Consider the following 7,901-nt stretch of genomic DNA (forward strand, 5'->3'; position numbering starts at 1 on the left):
CTGTTTTTCCGACGGGAAAACACAGCAACACTGACTGTTAGCTCACAACATTTAGAGGCAACAAGTTTATACAAGTCAGAGGTAAGACTGGAAGAACAGGAACACACACACACACACACACACACACACACACACACACACACACACACACACACACACACACACACACACACACACACACACACAATCCCCACCCCACACACACACACACACACACACACACACACACACACACACACACACACACACACACACACACACACTCCCCACACACACAATCACACACACACACACACACACACAAAACACACAAAAACCAGCCAGCACACTGTCAGTTGTCTTTAAATCTGTTTTCTGGAGTTCCAGCAGGTTTAATGTGTATTATTCCACCCGCTTTGAATGTTATCATTGGATAGAATGGGTGTTATCAGTGGTTATCAGCCTCATAGATATGGGTCAGTAGGGGCCTGCTGCGCCTACTGGTAGGCTCAGAGGGCTGTTATCATCCATTCGCATGGTTAATCACGGATAAATACACGAGAAGACTCCAGATCCAATCCCAGAGCAATCCAGGTCACCGCTAACCGGAAGTCTGTTGGATAACGGCATATGTATACACAGGTAAGAGCATTAAAATGAGAGCCTTTAAACTGTGATTAATTAGTCAATAAGCGTCAATAAGCGAAAAGAATACAGAAAAAAATGTTTTATGATGGCGTGATATTAGTGTTGACATGAGATAATTGTTGCAATTGCGTTTGCTAACGTTATTGTATTATTAGCCTAAATGCGTTATGTTAGCATAAAACGTTACTAATTAGCATGTTTTGTTTTAAATGTCCCCATTAGCTTGAAAGTAAGTAGTTTTCCACACTGTTCACAGTGTTAATAGTAAGGCTTATTGCATGTAGCTGCTCATTAACGTATTCATACGCCTATTGAGTGAAATATTCAAACCCAAAACGTATTTTTATGGTTGCACCAAGCACCTGTAGCATTGATGATACATCAAATGGACTCCAGGTGTCCAGAGTTTCATTGTATATACATATCCATGAATTTAAGCCTGCCATGTTTGTTATAAGATGACTGTCAGTCTATTAGAAATAGATAGACTGTGGTGTCTCTGTTGCTTATTTGTAAGTGAGCAGTGAGGGAAGCTAACATAAACATTCATTGTTGTCCTGAACATTGAACTTCAAAAATAATACCCAAAAGCATAGGTCTGTCTGTCTCTATGTATTTTTGCATGTCTGTATGTCTGTATGTCTGTCTGTCTGTGTAACGTTAACACAAATCTGTCATGTGCAAGTTTCTCTCTGTTTGTGTTTCAGGTTGAAGATGGCCCAGAGAGGTAAGCCTTACAATTGATAATCTAGGAGCATTAGGCGAGTGTGTATGAGAAAGATAGTATGATATTAAAATACATAACTAACAATGACACTTGTTTATTACTGATTTATTGCTGACCAGCTTTTTCTTTATAATTAAACAAGAGAGAACACAAATTAATGAAGAACAAAGGGAAACTTTGAAAACATGTTTTGAGGATGGAATGACACGGGTTGGTTCCCCCCTCATATCAAGAGCTGCATCAGCTACTGGTTTGGAAACCAATGTCATAGAAGTAAGGTTTACTTTAATTCCACACTTACAATCAACATATCAAATAAATACATAGTTCTTCTGTACTGCTGGTAAAAATCTAGAGTTTTTGTTAACATCCCTTCTCTTCTCTGCTTATCTTCATAGTTGTCAGATTTCTCTACCAAACCTTATAGAGTTGGCTCAGGTTTGCCTTGGACCAGCTCTTAGTTATGCTGTTATAGTTTTAGACATCTAAATCATGGTTGCAGCTGCTGCTGGGGTCCTGCTCAACGCCCTGCAGTGCCCTGCTACGTCCTGCTATGCCCTGCAGTGCCTTTCAGTGCCCTGCTACGCTATAAACGGACGGACACACACACACACACACACACACACACACACACACACACACACACACACACACACACACACACACACACACACACACACACACACACACACACACACACACACACACAAAGTAACTCTTGGGGGTAATTATTGTAATTGTTGGGTATTTGTAAATTATAGTGTGGTCTAGACCTACTCTATCTGTAAAGTGTTATGAGACAATTGTTATGATTTGATACTATAAATAACATTTATTTGAATTCAGTTTAATTGGTGTAATTCTCTTTTTTGTGTTTTCTCTCTTTCAGAACTGGATTGGTAACTACAAGAGGTCCTTTAAAGCTTGTTCTAAGCCAGGGCCGCCAAAACAAAAACTTTACAGAAGAGAGCTGTCACCGTACAATCTTTTTTGTCGGGACATTCTCAAAAACAAAGGTGATGAACAATATTTAATTGATGCTTTTAATTGTTATACCAAATGGATTGTTGTTGTACCTAGCGTTTACATCAGGGGTTCACAAGGGTCATTAAACAGATTTTCAAGAAAGTATTTGCCAAGTATTTCACGGACTCAGTGTAAGACTGTCATATTGTTGAGTTGTCAGGGGTCCTGGCAGCAGTTTTAGAGATGTCTCGTTACAATGGTGGCCTACGTGGAAAATCTTTTCTGCACCGCAGAGGGAGTTTTAGCTGCAATACCGTGAGTGTCCATTGGACAAAATCAGTGTAGAGGCTGAGCCAGCACTTCGTATTTTATTTTACGAGTTGGGAGTGACAACGGGTTGGCTGAGCGTGGTTAATTATGTTGTATCCAATTCAATAACAGACCGACATCCATGCTGCAAACGAGCTGCTACCACTGAAATCTCTGGTCCTTTCTCTACAGTCTTGTTCCTTTGACTTTTTTCAGTTTTAAAATGTTTCTTTTGGGTCGAATCAAATACGTTATGGTCACAATTCATCTCCTAGCTCCTAGCTTGGTTCCAGGCTTTTAACTCTTTATTTTAGAATATATAATAAGAAATATATGAAACCCTAACCCCTCACCCTTTTCACCACATACTGTGCTTGCCGGCGCTCGTTAGACCATAGATATAAATACTTTTATATATCTATGGGTTCTGATCATATTATATTAATACGTCGCAAATCTTTGAGGCTTTTAATAAATCTGCACAAATCTTTATATTTATTTTCCAGCCTACTACGTGAGGTGTCTCTGCACAATATGAGGAAAATATCTGAAAATGTCTGATTGTGATTATTTAAAGATGTTTGAATATTTTGTTTGAATCTGTTGTTGTGGAGTAATCTGTGGAGTATTTTCTGGATGAATGGATTAGTTTTTTGGTCTCTAAAATGTCAGAAAAAATGTCAAAAACCACAAACAGACACAAAAACTTCAGAAAGTGACACATCACAACAAATACATTAGTACACTGCACACATTAAAATCATCACAACAATTACATTAGTACACTGCTTTTCACCTGGTTTTTCGAGACTGGATCGTTATGGGCAAATCGCCCTGTGAGATCACTTTTGCATTTTTGTTTTTTATCTTTACTGCGTGTCCCCAATTTACTTTATGCACTTCTGATTTTTTTATTTTAATTTTATATAGTGACACCAATTCTCCACCAGGTGTCACTCTTAGACCATATCTCGAAACTCAGTTCTCCAGTCAGCTTTAGACAGCTCTTTCTACGCGAGATGTCTTTACTTTGTAATCACAGGCAATACATTATTTTTAGACAACACTCCTCACTCGAGGTGTCTTTTTACTGGACGACACTCCTCACTCGAGGCGTCTCAGTTAAACTGGATGACACTCCTTGACTCGAGGCGTCTCAGTTTTTGCCAGGCGACACTCCTTGACTCGGGGCGTCTGTCTCTGCGTGCAATATCACTTACAGTACTGGTTAGCCCAATTTTTAATTAAAACCCAAGATGTCTTACCCTCACAGATCCAAAAAGAAATTTAGTTTTGAGGTTCGAATGTGAGAATTTTGGTCTTTCTTAAAGACAAAACAGGAATTCTCTTACCTTTAATTTTGGTGCACCATTTGGATCCAGAGAGAAGAGTCTGAGTGTGTGAAGTCCAGCCAAAAAGTTCTGGTTGGCTTCTGTTGGTTTCCTGGTCTTTACCTCACGTCGGCGGTCACCATGTAGGAAAAAAGCGACCGATTCTACTCTGGCTCAAAAAGCCAGAGTCTTTTAAGAACCACCGGTCACTTCTCAAAGTTTCCCCTTTACTTATTGTGTTGGTTGAAAGGCAGACCAAGAAATGAATACTCAGGATTCGTTCAGTTAAACTATAACAATCTTTAGTAAAATGATATTGCAAACAGAGCTTTCATATGCACATGGATCAGCCGCTCCTTCGAGACTTTCTCTCCCTAACCACCAACAAAGTCTTTCCGGGTCTGACCCCGGACCTTCCTTTTCCCTATTCTTTTATTCATCTTCAGGTTCCTCCTCCCGCCATTGTGTGTGGGCCGCCAATTGGTTGGATATCACTCAGACTTTCTGTCTCCGAGAAGATAGCGAAGTTGCGCGCTAGAGATTGTCTGTTCCTTTAAGAGATTTTATTAGGTGCATTCTGTTCCAATTGTTTATTAAACAAATGAGGAGCACTTTTGCTCCACTAAATTTGAACCCGTCTTATCTTACACATGCCAGACAGGAGGAGACAGCGAGGCCATCCCAGGCTACAGGACATTCTTATTTCTACACCCAATATACCAATATAAACCCAATATATTTCTACACGAGGTAAAACTCCCTCTCAGGAAGAAACCTCGGACAGACCCAGGCTCTTGGTAGACGGTGTCTGACGGTGCCGGTTGGGGGTGTGATGAACAGTGGCAATAATAGTTACAATAAAGATAATGGATCAGTGACTAGAAATAGTAGTTGTAGTAGTTCATGGCGTAGCATGGCACTGCAGGGTGTCACAGGACGTAGCAGGGTATAGCAGGGCATCATAGGACGTAGCAGAGCACTGCAGAGCGTAGCAGGTGTAACAGGGCATAGTAGGGTGCGAACCTCATTGGATAATGAGTTTCTGAGGTGTTTAGGGCCCAGCAAAATCACTTCAGTTTTGTCTGAGTTTAACATCAGAAAATTGTAGGTCATCTATGGTTTCATAACTTTGATGCATTCTCGGAGTTTAGTTAACTGACTAGTTTCGTATGGCTTAATTGATAGGTAAAATTGGGTGTCATCCGCATAACAATGAAAGTTAATTGAATGTTTCCTAATAATATTGCCTAGGGGAAGCATATACAAGGTGAATAGAATTGGTCCAAGCATGGAGCCTTGTGGAACGCCATGGCTAACTTTAGCGTACATGGAGGATTTATCGTTAACATTAACAAATTGCAATTGATCAGATGAATAGGACTTAAACCAGCTTACTGCGATTCCTTTAATGCCAACTAATTGTTCCAGTCTCTGTAGCAGGATGGTATGGTCAATAGTGTTGAATGCAACACTAAGATATAGTAAGACAAGTCCTTTGTCTGAAGCAGTTGGAAGGTCGTTAGTAATTTTCACGAGTGCCGTCTCTGTGCTATGATGCTTTCTGAAATCCTGACTGAAAGTCCTCAAATAAGCTATTGCTATGTGGGAAATCACATAACTGATTCGCAACTACCTTCTCAAGGATTTTGGAGAGGAAGGGGAGATTAGATATAGGTCTATAGTTGGCTAAGAGCTTAGGATCGAGGGTGGGTTTTTTCAGAAGAGGTTTTATCACAGCTACTTTAAATGACTGCGGTACAGAACCTATTAATAAAGACATATTGGATATGTTCTGCTAACCACGGGTAGCAGAAGTACGATGTCCCTCTCCTTCCTCTCTTTGAGTGATTCTGTTCTCAAACTCCATTCTCTTCAGGAAACAAGAAGAAGCTTCGAGCTAGCGAGCTACAGACTGAAAATATAAGGTTTTTAAGAAAATGTGGCTGGTGCAACAAGGCAGGTCTACTTTGTTCTTTCTTGAAATGATTATACTTACAGAAGCTTGATTGTGGAGATTTACACTACCGGTCAAAAGTTTGGGGTCACTGAGAAATTTCCATTGCACTCCATTATAGACAGAATACCAGCTGAGATCAGTTGCATTGTTTTTTTTAACCAGGGCAGCAGTTTTCAGATTCTCCAAATGTTTTCTCAGTCAGTTTTTTAAAATGATAACAGATTAGTAAACAGAATGTGCCTTTGGAACATTGGATGAATGGTTGCTGATAATGGGCAATGTAGATATTGTATTAAAGATCAGCCACCCACTCAGATCAGCTGGTATTCTGTCTATAATGTAGTGGAATGGAAATTTCTAAGTGATCCCAAACTTTTGACTGGTAGTGTACATCACATGTGAAATAAAATGGGATTTCAATATCAAGATTTATTTTTTTAGCAATAATACAAACAGTTACAATATTAGATACGGTTGGAAATATAAAAACTACAATCTGGAAAACTTTTCAACAGTTTATTGTGACTCAAAATAAAATCTCTCCAGCTCAAGGAAGAAATCTAATCTTTGTATCTAAAAACTGATTCAATTATTTACATTCTGTATTATACATTATGCATGTACAAAACAGAATTCATATACACCAACATGCAGGACATTTCTTCTTACTTTTATGAGAAATAAATTCAATAAATAAAATAAATTTCAATTAGAGATGCACCGATTGACCGGCCGGTGACCGGAATTGGCCATGACCGGCGACCTGCCAGTCAGTCTGACATATGCCGATTTTATGCCGGTCAAATTCACTCGGGCGCCGCATGATTAACATCACGCAACATCAGTTCCACACATGCACATGCAGGGTTTTCTCTGCGCACTGCCGCTCAATCAGCTGTTTATGAAATATCATAAAGTCGTAATTATACATGGCTCTGCAGAGCCGTCTGCTCTACTGAACTCTGGCGAACGGTTAGCCGCTCTCTCTCTCTCTCTCTCTCTCTCTCTCTCTCCTTCCGAGGCTGAAAAACTGGAACATGAAAACTGCACTCATGCGGGTCCCGTGAAATATGACAGCTACAGTTTATTGGAAAATAGTGTTGGGCACACTGACTTCGATGAATTTACTGTTTATTAGACCCCAGATGAGACAAGAAGCTAATGTTAGCTAACGCTGTGGTCCCTCTGACGCCCCGCTGGCTGCTGTAGGAAACGCTGTATTAACGTTACTGTTTAAAACGCTTTCCAGGTTAGTGGGGATGCATGTGTGTGTTTTGAGAAATATCTTTATACTGCATTAAGGCTATATTTATTTTATTTTTATTTGCTATTTATATATTATTTTATTGCCATTACCTGTTTTCTGTTTTCATACATACAGAAGTTTAGTTTGCTAAATATATCAACTTTTTTTAGTTGCATATTGGATGTGAAAAGAAGGAAATGGTTCTCCCATAACATTGCACTTTAAATGTGTGTTAATTTCCCACACCAGGAGTAATTTATAGTTCTATTTTATAGCGATCGATTTATCTGTTAAAAAAATGTTCTATGTTCTATGCAAAATGTTAATTTTTCTATTAAAGAAAAGATAGAAAATAAATATTTGAGTGTGCTGTAAAGTGGTTAGAAAAAATGAAATCGGAATCGGCTAAAATCGGTATCGGCTAGTCAAACTCAATGAAAAATCAGAAATCGGAATCGGCCTAGAAAATTGTAATCGGTGCATCTCTAGTTTCAATATATGGATTTTTTTTTCTGCAATAATACAAACTGTTACAATATGAGATACAAATATGAAACTGAACATAAACAATATAACGTTTCACAAATAATGATACTAAAGTTAAAGTTATGTATTATCTTTGCTGATTAATTTAAAGTCAAAAGAAAAGAAGTTAATACAACGAGTTATTGAGAGTATGAATACCCTCTCCTTCTTCACTCTGAGTGATTCTGTTCTCAAACTACGTTCTCTTCGGGA

At 38.9% G+C, this 7,901-nt stretch overlaps 1 protein-coding gene and 1 long non-coding RNA gene across 2 annotated transcripts in view; one reads left to right on the forward strand and one right to left on the reverse strand.

The window, feature by feature from the left end:
- Positions 1–7,901, reverse strand: part of LOC114561482 (NACHT, LRR and PYD domains-containing protein 12-like) — a 96,409-nt gene that overhangs the window by 61,078 nt on the left and 27,430 nt on the right. The gene's annotated exons all lie outside the window — the stretch shown is intronic.
- On the forward strand, positions 437–1,745 carry LOC114561498 (uncharacterized). The gene is made up of 3 exons (XR_003693366.1): positions 437–621; positions 1,335–1,354; positions 1,497–1,745. It is a non-coding gene; the product is annotated as an uncharacterized LOC114561498 (long non-coding RNA).

This window comes from Perca flavescens, chromosome 9 (assembly GCF_004354835.1).
Source record: "Perca flavescens isolate YP-PL-M2 chromosome 9, PFLA_1.0, whole genome shotgun sequence".
Classification (NCBI taxonomy): Eukaryota; Metazoa; Chordata; class Actinopteri; order Perciformes; family Percidae; genus Perca; species Perca flavescens.